Source organism: Neolamprologus brichardi, chromosome 1, assembly GCF_056152115.1.
Source record: "Neolamprologus brichardi isolate AB-2024 chromosome 1, ASM5615211v1, whole genome shotgun sequence".
Classification (NCBI taxonomy): Eukaryota; Metazoa; Chordata; class Actinopteri; order Cichliformes; family Cichlidae; genus Neolamprologus; species Neolamprologus brichardi.
Window position 1 is genome coordinate 24,887,501 of NC_142104.1, and position 14,964 is coordinate 24,902,464.

General features: G+C 37.2%; 1 protein-coding gene and 1 long non-coding RNA gene across 6 annotated transcripts in view; one reads left to right on the top strand and one right to left on the bottom strand.

Annotated features, from left to right (window-relative positions):
• The window catches only part of diaph3 (diaphanous-related formin 3), a 161,551-nt gene that overhangs the window by 28,701 nt on the left and 117,886 nt on the right, over positions 1–14,964 (bottom strand). The gene's annotated exons all lie outside the window — the stretch shown is intronic.
• Positions 4,102–6,241, top strand: LOC148106416 (uncharacterized). Its single transcript, XR_015719375.1, has 4 exons — positions 4,102–4,509; positions 5,226–5,427; positions 5,591–5,771; positions 6,145–6,241. It is a non-coding gene; the product is annotated as an uncharacterized LOC148106416 (long non-coding RNA).

The following is a 14,964-nucleotide window of genomic DNA, read 5'->3' on the forward strand; positions in this document are numbered from 1 at the left end:
TTTAGAGGGATAATGCATTTCTGTGGAAACATATTGAGAACAAAACATTTGTTTGTCTTTAAGAATCTGCTTGTGAGCATATTGTAGTCACTGTATGAAGAGACCTTTAACTCGTTTGTCTTAGCTCAAATCTTTTTTCTTTTCCTCTCCCTTAGTCATGAGTGTGTCAGCTTGTACTGTATACAATATCAAGCAACCAAGACACACACAGTCATATCTATATGGTAAAATATTCAAATGCATCCCGAAGCACGTTGACACTAGAATTTCACAGTTTTTGTATAATGAATCAAGGGCAGAAACAGAAGAATTTTAAGAACAAAGACAATGATGATGCTGAATGAGATGCTAAAAAGGAAGTTTCATTCACATCGAAGTAAAAAATTGATAAGACTAATGATCACAAGTTAATTACAACATTCCTTTAGTAATGTTGTAAGGTCATACGAGCAAAAAACCAATGTCCTTTTCAGAATGGTACATTCTTGACCTTACTCTATAGAACATTTTCTGCTTTGGAATTTTAATTTTTATAGGTTTTATGCAAAGGCAGGCTGATACATTACTGTCAATATTTACAAAGCGAAAGAGGTGGAGTTTTTAGCGATTAACCCTCTTAGATATAAATTTCTGGGAGTTCCTTTCTCAAAGCACAAAATATTTAAATCAAGCACGCACAATTATTAATTATTATTAATGTCTTTGACATACAATTTAGTTCTAGTTGCACTGACATTTGTCAGAAAAATTAAAAAATAATTGACAAACTGCACCATTTCTTAGTTTGTGACTTTATGCTAAATTGTGCAGCTCTTGTCAGATTGGTTGTGTCATGCTGAAATCAACTATGTTTGTGTGTAAAAAAAACTCCCAAAAAGAAACAAACAACAAAACACAACTTGTGTTAAACACTCAAAAAGCTAAAGACATTCAAATGTGGCCCTTAGTCTCTGTTTCTCCCACAAGAATTTTATCATGTCACAAAATCTATGATATTTATGAAAACCAAGCTCTCCAAGCTGTACGGCTCAAGAAGTTAGCCATAAAACCCAGATCTCATCTCATCATCAACATGTTAATTTGGGATTATATCAATATATACAAAATCAACTTCAGTAGCCCAATCTACAGATTACACCATATCCAGACAAGGATGAAATACTTTTGTAAAGGCCATTGAATTAAAGCTGAAAGTCTACACGTCAAGTACGTATTTGATTTAAAATCCTCTGAAATCTAATGTTGTTATGTACAGAGGCAAAATTACAAAATTGTGTTATTGTCCAAAATACTCACCATATCGGCCACAGTATGTATGGCACCTTGGAAATATGTACACAAGAGAATTGCTGTTTAAAAGACAAAGTACTGACATGATAAAAGTTCGGTCTTTTATATACATGTTCTTCACAAAGGTTATAGCTACATAAAAACTATTTATTCTCTTATTTTTGGAAGCTTTCTCTCTCAACTTTAAGTGCCTAAGACATTTGCACACTAGTGTATGGTATACTGGACACACGAACGCAGCTCAGTGTCCAGACAGCCAGCCATGTGCCAAATGTTTAATGAACATCGGCTGGCAGACTATCATGAGCAAACTCTGGCCCACACTGTTTGATGATTAGCTACAACCCATGAGGAAACACATCCACACCCACACACAAACACACGCTTTGAATCAATAGCTGTACATATGCAGAGCTAATAATGGACCTAATCTCAAAACACACTAGAAAATAAAATACATGAAATAAAATAAATGTTTCAAATTCTTTGTTTCTTTATCCTTATTATTATTTTTTTTTAACTTTCAAATTAACATCACTTATTGCTTTAATTCCTAACATCTGTTTATTCCCTCTTTCTTATAATTGCTGTCTTTGATATCTCAATTTTCTCTCCCTCCTGACCATCACATTTTCAAATTTCTTTTCAGATTTCCTTTCTTTTGTTTCTGAAGACTATTTGTGCCTTTCCAATCCATTGTCATTATTTTTCTTATGGCAGACAGCTACAAGTCAACTGTGACAGCCAAACAAAGAGGCTTTATTTTTCAGTAAAGAAAAGAAAAAGTAATCTCTTTTGCACTGAGAAATAATAACAGGAAAAAAGGACTCTCACATACAAATGGGGCTGAGTTGCAAAATGGTCCATTTACAAGTCATTCATTGCCTTAATTTGTAATTCATATTAGCACCAAGTCAACTTCACAGCCAATGTGCAATTATGGCCTAATATCAATTAAATAACTATAGTTTAAACTAGAACAAGAGCCCACAGTAACAGCTTTGTGAAGCTGTACTTGCAAATGTCAAGACAGTAAAATACTCAAAATGTTAATCTACTTAAAATGTTGTTTATTATCACAAATCATAAGCCACACAGCTAAGAACAATGAGAACATCACTGGTTTTTCAGGTATTTGGTTAAACTAGACTACTAAACTGGACAGATTTCACACTACAGCGACAAAATTGTTGGGCTGACTAATGTCTCAGTCTCTTAACTTTTAATTTCAGGTTTTTATTTAGTCCCATTGCAACAGCTGTATAAAATCAAGTAATTCACCATGCAGAATGACTTCACAAACATTTGTGAAACAATGGATTGTTCTAAAAAGCTCAAAGAGTTGGAGCATGGTACCCTAACAGGATTTCACTGTTGCAAGTCAGCTCATGATATTTCTTCCGTCCTAGATATACTGTAACAAAATTTTTTGTTCCCCTGTATTGTCATATCCTGATCGCTTATGCCTTTTTTGGGGGCGTGTCATGTGTTATCTCTTTCAGTTTCAAAGTATTACACTGACCAAGCAACAGGCCAACTAAAAGAACCAAACAACCAACAATCCTGAGTAAATAATAAAACATAACCGATCTAAATGCATGGATTGTATTTTAAGAAATATGCACTACAGTGTGTTAGGGCAATCTCACAATTTACAGAGCGCAAAAAAGACTGGAGATGATGCTGATATGTGTGATTAAAAGCAGTAACTTTGATGCAATTGTATTGAGCATTTCTGCATTTGTGAAAATGTTTTATTAATGCCAATATTATGTCTTAAAACTACGCAAACTACCAATAAGCACAAGTGTGTCATAGTTTTGGTCTTTCCACTTATCAGTCATTAATCAAGTAGTGTGAGACACACACACTTATATTTTTTAATTTTTTATCCCACTGATGGAGCTCAAAATACGTGAACCTTCTTTAAATTAAACAAACACACTAGGGAACCCATTCATTACAACTTGAAATATAAGAAATGTGTTTGGTGTTGCATCATTGTTGCAAAGGAGGGGTGGGGGGATCAGATGACTTGATAACCTATGTGTGACAGAAACTCCCATAACTACAGTTTTAATTCATTCTTCATCATAAATCAATATTCCCTAGATGTTTTTGTACGGGGTGCCATGTGAATGATTTCACCCTGGTTACAAAATAAAATAAAATAAAAAGGTACACCAAACAGCTCTTTGGCTCTTTGTGTTGCATATTCAGATAGGTAAATGATGAAATACGCTGCAAAATATCTTGAATACACGCTTGCTGGGTTTTCTTGATTTATACTCGTGTTTGACTGTGACTTATTTATTTAAAATTGTGCAAAGCCTCTCTGGTAGCCCAAGAACTTACAGAGAAACATGGTTAACAAATAGAGAAATAAAGATTCGAGGGGGTTGCTAGGTGGGCAGAACAGATACTGCAACAGACGAATGTTGTGTGAATAGGAAGTGATTAGGTGGTTAGATAGTCTGCCTGGGTTACTTAAACCATCATAGCAGAATGTCCTGAGTTATCTAGCTTTAAGTGTCCACACTATGCTCTTTTCCACGCTGGTCTACTTTTATTTGGAGTTTGACTAGATGAGGTTTATGACTTCATGTTAAAACAATATACGGTATACAAAGAACTCCTCTAAACGTAGGTACTTTATATAAACAACAGAACAAGCACAAGTAAAACAATGGAAGTGATAATCAATCAAAATCAATACATTACAACAATACTTCCTTGCAGCAGTAAGGAAGCATTTTAATATAGAGTTTAAGAAATAAAAGCAAATCAAATAAATCAAGTAAAAACCCAGATAGCAAGGAGACATTGAACAGATGTTGATTTTCCATCTGAACCATCAGAATCGTCATGCTTGAAATGTCAACACAAAACCAATGTTGAAACAACATTGAAATACTGATGAAACCTGACACTGACATTGAAATAACATTGATTCACTGTTGTTCTGTCATCGTTGATTGTTGATCTATTTATAGTTGACAAGGTGACAACAATCACGTTGAAAAACCATTGATTTATGGTTTCGCGGGAAATTAAAGCTGCTACCACTTGGACTATTCCATAGCCCCCCCTCTCACAGTGGTACATCCCTTCAGGTAACCATTGTCTTGTACGGTAGAGCGGGACATTAGATTTACTCTCAGCGACCGGAGAAGGCATCAGTTCATGCACTGCACTGGCCTGCACCACGATTAATATAAGGTAAGAATGAATGACTTTTGTTCTATTCGTTATTTCCACGGTTGCATTTGAATAACAGTAAAAAACAAACAAACTTGTTAATGTAAAGTTTCGGACAAAATGTGGGAGCCCGAAATTGTGTCTACTTTCATCTTACAATCCGGCAACAAATAAACTGCACTGCGAACAAAGTCAACAAAGAAAACATTTTCATTTCATACTTTTCCGTTATATTCCCTTACAAAGCTAGCTAGCTAGCTGTAATGCTTCGAGGGTTTCTTTGTTCTTGCCGTCGCCTCGGCGCTTGACCCAGACTTTCGCTCTGCAGTTGCTTTTTAGCATAGTACTACAAAAAATTGTAAATCTGTGATATATGATTGATAAACGTAAAGGTAACTGTATAAATGTGTTCAATGACTTTGTTACTTTTAATGATTGGAGAGCACCCGGGTGCTCTCCAATCATTAAAAGTGAGGTGAGCGTGCAACGTGAGCGTGCAACGTGAGCGTGCAACGTGAGCGTGCAACGTAAAGTTTGAATTGAGTGCGAATCGAAGCGGCCGCTTCGATTCGCACTCAATTCAAACTTTACGCTCACCTAACTTTACGTTGCACGCTCACCTACCTTGCGTTTGCACCTTTTGTCCACACGTAAACTGCGTTTTATTATTTATTTATTAGTTTTTCGCCTCTCACTGCTTAAGCCATTAATCTTTCTGGAATTGTTTTTTTAAACAGATGCGACCTCACAAAAGATATGCTGTCAGACCTGACGACAGCTGTTAACGAACTCCGTGAGGAGGTCAGAGCCATCCGCCATCCCTGCTGCAATGAATCGGTAGATGCTGGGGTATTGCCTCTGGATTTGCCCTTGCACAACATTGAGGAGCTAAACAATGCAGAGGCAGCTCTTCAATCATAAGAGGCAAATAAGGCAATGGTAAGTATATAAAGGTTATGTACACTTTGTAACTATAAAGTGTAATAGCTGTCAGATGTGATTTAAATACATAACAACGGCCTGTTGATTAAACACACAAGCACTTGCATACACATTTAAGACATGAGACACGCTAATTCCATCTCTTAAAATGTGTCTATAGGTGAGACGCTTTGCCTTGATTGGAGGGACCACACTGGAGGTGCGAGTCTGCCGTGTAATGGCTTATGCCATTACAAACGAGCTGGCCTCGGTACTCAACTGGGCAGGGAAAAAAACCAAGGACCAGACAAAGCAAAAAATGGCATTTAAAGATACAGCGCTCTGCAAATGCATATATGGTGGTAAGTTTTACAGTTTTTTTGCTATATTACTTTGTCTTTCTTAATAACAAGACTTTCATGTCCGGTTAATCTGGAGTTGGAGTCTTTGGTCTTTGGCTTGTTTAGTCCTCGGGTTGTAGTTGTACAGCCCGAGGACCCCATGTTTATTTTGTTTTAAAGGATACACGGCACACCATGCTAAGACTTATCACTTATCACAGCTCATAGCTCTTTGGGAATCAAATGCGGCAGTTTGCAGATTTACGCCTGGTGACTTTCATGTTTATCAGCCTAGGAGTTTACATACTTTCTCCCCGCTGAAGACAGTTAACAAGAGCTTATTCATGTGCTCTAATTCACTTTTTGTGTTTGTGTGTGTGTATTTTTTTCCTAGATGGCCTGACGCAGCAGTTAGGGGCAAACTCTATGTCCGAGTTTGTCTTTGCACAAGCAGTGCAGAAATGGCTCCGATACGCCCCAGATCGTATGGGTATGGGTGGTGCAGGATGCACATCATGATCCCCATCCCAGAGTAAAAAATTACAAACTTCTGTGAAACATATAAATGTAAATAGGAAACTGTCTTTTAATAAAGTATTTAGCAAACGAAACATGCCTATTGACCTTTTTTTTTGTTTATTTTTTTTCTCTGTTACATCACATGCAATGCTTTCTTATTTTAGGATATTAATATTGACATGATACATTGTGAGACATTTGTTGTTGTTTTTTTTTTATAAAGGGTGTCCAATTTGAGGAATAAGTACAATTATGTGTTTAGGTGGTTTAAGTATTGATGGAAACATGCAGTAGTTTAGTATTGGTTAAAATACTTATAAAGAAAGGTAGATTTCCAGTCATGATTTAACTGTTTTAATAAAAAGCAACTGTGCGAAAGAGGTGGAAAATCAACACCATAGCTCAACAGTGTTTCAATATCAGAATCTGACATTGTTTCAATGTCAGGTTTCAACATTGATTCAACATCAAAACCTGACATTGTTTCAACATTAAAAGAGGGTGCAAGAGTGACGTTAGGTCAACGTCACACTTCAACGTTGGTTCAATGACGTCGCCTGATATTGACTCAACGTTGTTTCAATGTTTCCTTGCTATCTGGGAAAGGCTTGCCATTAACAGCGCGTCTTAAGTAAAGATTCAAAAGAGTCACTGACTCTGCTGACCCAGTTTCCTCAGGCAACTCGTTCTATAGCCCTAGACCTTTGACTGCGAATGCACTTTTATAATAAAAAATATTCTTCTTGTACCGTACATCGCTGCAGTACCCTTTTCACTCGCTGTATAAAAAGCTCAGTTTTAGCTCTCATCACCTCCTACCCAATAGCCCAGTAGGCTCTGCTTGGTCAGAGCTCTTCATTAATTTTTGTGTAGAAGACAAACTTCTCTAAGAACTGCTAAAACAACAACAACAACAACACAGCTCGACCGCACATTTGAACCAGATCTGTGAGTAATCTATGTGCTGCAGATTAGTCATAACTGAATGCATGTCAGCATGATATTTAAAATGTGTATTTAGATCAATGTGGCTAGGGATATACTGATTAGAGCTGGGCGATATATCGAGTTTTTAAAAAATATCGATATATTTTTATACGAGATATAAGATGTGACAATATCCTTTATATCGATATAGTCTATGTTACTTGTGGAGCCGCAAGTTTGCCTCTCTTTCGTCCACTTTTATCTTTACGCAACATTACTCAGCCTCGCCTCTCCTTCACTGAACACAACTCCCCCTCCTCCCCCATCGCTTCACCTGCAGGAAGCGACAAGATGGACACGGCAAATCTCCGTTAACGAGTTACTGCACATCGCCCCGTGCGTGGGGCTGGACGCCGTCAACGTGTTAGCTAGCTAACCACGCTAACGAGCTAACCACGCTAACGACATGCAGCCCAGAGGCGCTGCACAGCCTAAAATCCTTTCATTTTCTCAAAAGTTGACAGTGCGCCTTATGTATGAATTCTGGTTGTGCTTGATGGCCGCGAACAGATTTTATGTGGTACACAGCGCTCAGCAATCTGTCAAAAAATGTTTTAGTACGACTTTGGTAAGCTACGGTGCTGCACCGGTTGATGGATTGTCGGAGCATTACGGCTACCGAGGAGCCTCGCGGAGTGATACGTACTGTGCTTCCACGTAATATTACCCTACTGTGTATAAGGACCATAAATGGCACCTGTTAAGAGACGTGGTTACGAAGAGGATTTCAAACTCAATGCTGTGAGTCACACAGTAGAAGTTGGGAACAGAGCAGCTATGAAATCTGTCTTTGTTACTATGCTCAGTGTCTTTTAGTTTACATTTTGACTGCACAATTGTGAGCTTTTTGTTATGCACAAAAACAACATTGTTTTCTTTTATTTATGGAGCGTGATTATTTAATAAATGCTCATAATTTATTTTTGAGTAAATTTTATGTACATCTATGCTCTATGTTAATAAAAGTGCCTGTGTGACATCTGGGACACAGCTTTGACTAAGAAATCTCTTTTTGTTCTTACTTTATGGCTTTAAAAAAAAAAATCAAGATATATATCTTATATCGCCGTCCAGGTAAAAAATATCGAGATATGAATTTTGGGACATATCGCCCAGCCCTAATACTGATCCACTGTTCCATTTTCCTTTCCAATACTGATACCTTGGGTGGGGATATCTGTCAATACCAACTACTAATACTAGTGAGAAATTAATATAATGTAATATTTAACGTGAGGAAGAGATTGAGAATCATTATCTTATATGTAAGACAATATCTGGCTTCATTTAAACAGCTTTCCTAACTTTGGAAAATAAAATGGAAGAATACATACATATGCAAAGATTCACTGAACAACTGATGGTTTTTATTAGTGAAATGAATAATAAATTAAAACAAGCTCAGGATAAAAAATTCATCTCTTTTTTTTTTTTTTTTGCACTGGTCTCGTTTCAGATCAAAGTGAGAGTCATTAGGCTGCTGCACATCGCTGTCAAATATTGTCACACTTCACCCGTGTGAAGCTGACAGGAGACAGCTGAAGTGAAATATTATTTAAGTGAGTTAATTAAAAAAAATTGTGCGTTACCACAAATATAATAAAAGCTTCCCAATGAATGTTACACTCACGTTTCACCAAACCCGTGTTGGTATAAATTGTACATTATACGATGGCTCTCTGACCAGCGTAAGGAGAGTGAAAGTCAAAGAGTGACTGAGCAAGACAGAACAAATCGCTTCAGTCACATCACCTCACTTTGACCACAGTCTGCAGTTAAGTTATAACAACACCAAACACAGAACAAGAGCTCTTGGAGTAGTAGCGATTCCTCCAAACTGCTGACGATTTGCTGGAAAACGAAACAGAGAACACGAAATGTAATCAAATTTATCAGCCCATTGCCACTGATATCCAATCCAGTTTTAGGCTTAACAAACCATTGATCTTGCTTCATAGTGCAACTATCTGTGATTCAGAATAACTAGCTTCTTCAGTTTGGGATTTATACATTTTAAAACTCAAAATCAAGTGCTCGTATTATGCACTTTTGTTTCCTCCCTTTTCTTTAAGTTTGGTGGTTTTGATAAGAACTGCTAATATTTATATAAACTATTTCCATAATAAAACACAATGAACTTTTTCTTCACGTGCAGCTTCAACTGATTTTTGTTAAATATTTCTATAGCGCCACCAACTGCCTCTCAATGTCCTAGAACAAAAAAAGGGGAAAAAAGAAAAAAAGGAAAGTGCATGTTCTCAACATTGACATCACTTCATAAATGTGAAATGTTATACAGCACATTTACTTTGAAAGCTAAGTGCTGGTGAGGGTTGAGCTGTGTTTCAGATACATATTGCTAGGATTAGGCTTGACAGTGTTAGAAGTGATAGCACATTAAACACAGGTTTAATGAATGAATCAACTGTTGCAACCATAAAATTGTCTTTTGCATTACCGTACACGACTAGCAGAAAGGATAATATATCTAAAAAAAAAAAAAGAAGAAGAAGAAATATTTAGAATACCCCTACATGACCTGAAACTGATCCTATAAAAGCACCATAGTATGGTTGCAGCCTTATCAGTTACACAGTATATAGGAATTCTCAGATGACCTAGCAGTAATCAATCATATTACTCTCTCGAGGTAAGAATTAAGTTGACTGAACATTTCAGTGGTGTGATCAGGCAAAGGAGTACAGTGGTTTCTATCTTCAAGCCTAAAAGCACTGCCTTTTACCCTGTTCTCAATAAATAAGATTGAAATAAACTACTTGTCTTATGCACTTAACTGGAATTGAAGCTAGAACCGGTTCAGCATGCAATCTGGATATTTCATCCACAATTTGTCATCATGAGGTATATAAAAGATACATTCCTCTTTTATGTAGGATATATGCTACAATATTTGAGATCTTTTCACTGTGGCATTTTCACTTCCTTTGTATTTAATGAGTTCCCATGAGAGACTGCTGCCCACACATTGTCACTCAATCAATATATATGTAGACAGATGTGTGTTTGTAGACAAAAGATACATAAATAATCGTATTTCCAATGGTTCAAAACAGCCTCAGCTGCATGCACAGCAGCATATATACATGAATAGTCACAGCGATCAGACGTTTAAGAGCCTACTTCAATCTTTTGCTTTTCTTAAATCCATATTGCAAATCAATAATCAATAATTCATACAATGTAATAATATCAGCATGTAAAGTGTGTCTTCTAAGGTAAATAACAGCAACGAGTTAACAAAAGACAGAAGCACAATTAACAATATCGCTTAAGGAAACTGCATAGCCACTGCAGTTGTTCAAAAAGCTAAATCAAGGCCACTAAGGCACCGTTTTGCCTTAACAATGTACAGCAGAATGGACAATCAACCTTGACAGAACTAGTAACTGCTGATGACAGGCAAGTGGAGTAATTGGGGAAAAAAGAAGAAACCATTATCTAATTAATCTGCTTTTAAGAGAATCTCTATTGCTGGCTGAGAAAGGAGGACGCAGAACAAACTTACACAGCAGCCTGCTGTAAAAGGTTATGCAATTCAAAACAGATTATATTGTTTACAGTACATACTGAAGCTCAGAATAACCTAACAGAGCCCTGGGTAGGTTTATTAGGTTGCTGGAAAAGAAAAAAGCAATTCTGATTACCTTTTTCAATTTTAAGGGCAGCCTATTATGATCTTCCACATTTTATGCCATACAGTTCAATGTTACACTGGCAGCTGATTATTTTAAACCCATCAAATGTATGTAAAAATACTGTTGTGAAGCAAACGTCAAAATGTTAATTACTGCTTTTAATAATATGCTGGAAATACGAAAGAAAAGACATCATTGATTTCTTTACATGATGCTACATGGTGTGACTACTGGAGTATGACAATGCTGTTTAAAAATAATCCTGTTTTGCTGTCACAACAAGCTGTGGATTCGACACCTCTTGAATCAGCTGTTGTGTCGGTGGCATCCCAAACGCATGGTGCCAAATGCAGAGTGCCCTCTGGTGGACAAGTTATGAAACATCATTATTCATAACATGATTGAAGGGTGTTTCTCCTGTCTCTTCTTCACTTTTTTAAAATTCTCATTTATTGGGCATCAAAAATGCCAACACCAATATAATGGCAAATATCAATATGTCATGTTATACTCACAAGCACTGGATCCTGCCCTTTAGCAGGCTCCAAGATGTTAGCAATTTAGGAGATAAGAGGAAATAGGAAAGTAAATATAGGGAAACTGTTTATCTAATTAATTATTTTCATTCATAAGTAGTAGTTGGTCATTTTTCCACCATCTGTCAAATAATTGCAACAGCAGGCTGTGAGATTAACACCAGTCTTTTTAGTCCACATTCACCTGAAGTCACTTATCTGTACGGCATTGTAGAAAAGGTTTATTCCTTCTTCCAACAAAGATGACAGTCTTTCATGGTTCACAGCTTTTCATGGTTTAGGTCATTAGCTACTGTTTTCCTCCGCAAGCTTTACTTTGGTGGCAGACAGCAAATGACATCAACCTCACCCCTCGGTCTTCTATCTGAGAAAAAAAACAGTCTAACAAATTAGCTCTTGCTAAACAAAGACCTTTCAAATACAACTGTAATTAAGCAGCAAGACCTCATCAAAAACTAACAATAGGGTATGAATTATGAAGGTAGAAAAAAAAAAGTAAATCGTCTGTAAATGCACTGTCAAAGGCTTTGGAAATGCTAGATAATTAAGAGTAGCTCCGGGGCGGTTCTTTCTTGCAAATCCTCAAATAATCAACACAGTAGCAACACAGCTACTTTGCTTGACTGGTTGGTTCACAAGACTGCCTATATGTAATAGTGAGTGGTAGCACAGGTCACCCATCTGCCATCTACTAATCATGAAGCTTATAGCTAACTAGGAATGTTCTGATCTTCTGTTTATATAATTCATACACAACTAACTCTGCACATCTGCACAACTAACTGTAGATAACATTTACAGCAAGGTGTTTAGATGTGGGGTAGTTGGCTTTGGTAACAGGAGAATCTGGACTAGCGACAAAAAAGCACTGCCTTTAAACAACAAAAAGGTTTTGTGTCACTTCCTGTCTCTTCACTAGTACGAACTCAGTTACAACCATGTTGGTCTTTGGGTTGCAGACTGGTAAGCTTTGTACTGAGTGGTGGCAGAAGAGAGGAGAAAACAGTTGATTGATAAGTAAAGCTGCCTACCTCAGGCTCTACTTGGCTCTGACAGGGACAAAACAGCAGTCTGCTGCGCCTGTCGCTGACATTTGTAATAAATCATTGGCAATTTCATCATTCAAGAGCGAGACAAAGGCAGGAGGGAAGAGTGATTAAAAAAAAGAAGAAAAAAAGAATTAGACACCTGTCTTCTAACATTGTTTATTTCCTTTGTTTTTACTTTGAGCTCAGCATCCTTGTCCATTCGACTCTCTTTTAAACTTTCCATTTTGGTCAGCTACGCAGTGCAGAACCATAAGGTCTGGACAGCTTTACTCAGAGGAATTGTGCTTTAACTCACCTTGAAGGGTCACTTCACACGAATTACACAAAGACATATTTTTCCCTTTACCTCTAGTGGTATCTAGCCATGCAGACAGTCTCACTTCTATCTGCTTGGATTTAAGATATCCGTCTCTAAGATTCGTGCTGCTCCATCAATACAGTGAAAGTGAATTTTGTGCTATTTGATCAAACTGACATCTTGACCCTTAAGATGTAAAATTAAGAGAAAGAAATGTATTTTAGGTGAAACAAAACACTGTTGGCACAGTAAGTGTAATGCTCAATTAGTTCTCGTGCTTATTGTTGTTATTTAAATTAAATTTGCTCAGGCTATCAGACAATCTCCCGCTACTGTTTTTCTGTCATTTGCTATTGGTGTGATTGACAATTGTATATTCTTGACGACAATAACAGCGCTGAGAATACTCAATAGGCTTCCCGATTTATCTCTTTGATGCCTGCGTCTAAGGTTGGGAACACACTATATATCGGGCATTCATCAGTCCTTGAAAAAAAATTGGTGAGATTAGTTTTCTGACACATATTCTTTGTCCATTTAAGTGGGAGCAAAAGAGGTTTGACCGCATTCTTAATGTGATATTATCAAATATTTTTAGCTCCAGGAAAAATATCTGCTGCTGTAACGTAGTAGGAAATCAATGACAGGCTCTCAGAGCTTCAGCCATTAAGCACTTATACATCAAGGTATATTTATAAGGCAAAATGCAACAACAAACATTTGTGAGAACCTACTTCCAACACTCTCTTCTGTAACACACTTCAATGTCTTTGTGTTCTCTATGTGTCACTTAAAAAATGTTTCCACTTTTTGCATTTCACTACATTTCTAAGCATCAAAAACCATCTGAAGAGCCTTTGCATGGGGATCAGGCCTGGCATAGAACAGTATGGGGTGTAGTATAACTAGCATACACAGAGCAACACAACAATATGAAACTTGGACAATCGCCTACCCTGCCTTTATAAAAAATAAAAATCTGTAGAGTTAAAAGCTCAAATTTATAATGCTGCTCGATGCTCATTTGAGAAACTAGAGAAACAGCTCAGGGTGTGAGCTGCGGAAAGGATTCCATAAAGAAAGCCATCTGTTCTACATACACAAACAGTCTACAGGCAGAGTCACCTCTTATTTTAGCTCTCAAAGTCTCTCTTGCTCTCCATCTAAATACCCGAGGCGTCTATCAACCACCTCTGAAAATTTGAAAAGGCTGAAAAGAGAGGTGAGTTGGTCTGTAATCATTGTTTGTTGATATTTATTTATCTCTGTTTGGATCTTCAAAGTGAATCACTTAAGCAGACTAAAGTGGATGTCAACTTCTTTACCCCCTTTCATCAAAGTATGATTCCTTCACAGTCTTGGGAACTGGGACAAAAGATAATGACTTATATTTAATAAAAAAGATGACATAAGTAAGATCCAAACCAGTCATCCACTGAGCCAGTGTGAACTGTCAATGTGTGAAGTCGAATTTGCACATGAAAAGCGACGTGGTTTAACGTTAAGCGTTTCATATTTGATTCCACTACAGTGCCAGGAGGAGATCAGAGACTTTTCTCTTTCCATGATCTATTTTGGTGCTCATCATTTTCCCTTCTCCAACACCTGAGACAGATAATTATCCATTAAAAAGGGGAAAAGTGCTACATTTTGTCATTTCTTTCAAAGTAAGATGTTTTTAAATATGCCACAGCAGAGTGACAAGCTAGAAGGCCAATGATTACAGTACTTAATACAAAATTCTCATTAAGTCATCAGGAAGAGTTTCTTAGCACTCACGGGCTGTTCTGCATTTACTTTAGAGGGGGAAAAAAGTTCTACTTGAAGTTGAATCCCATGCAATGTTCTCCATTCAAACGCGAGCACACCCACGCTTCATTTATCCACAGTGTCTTCATGTGGCTATTTTTCACAAGCACCCATGAACTATTCTTTGCATGTTTCATGAAACGATATGAGATCATCTTTTTAGTTCTGCCCGTCTCTCATGTGCAGAGGCTTCGCATAATCGCTCACTTCCCTGATAAATCATGTCCCCTCTTGCTGTAGCCCAAACACCTTCCATTGTCAGAGCTCAGACTGAACCCGCTGCCAAGGCTGATGGATGATTTGCAAGCAGTCAGCCTCTTTCTAAAACCTTCTTAGATTGATAAGCCTTGTTCTTTAACC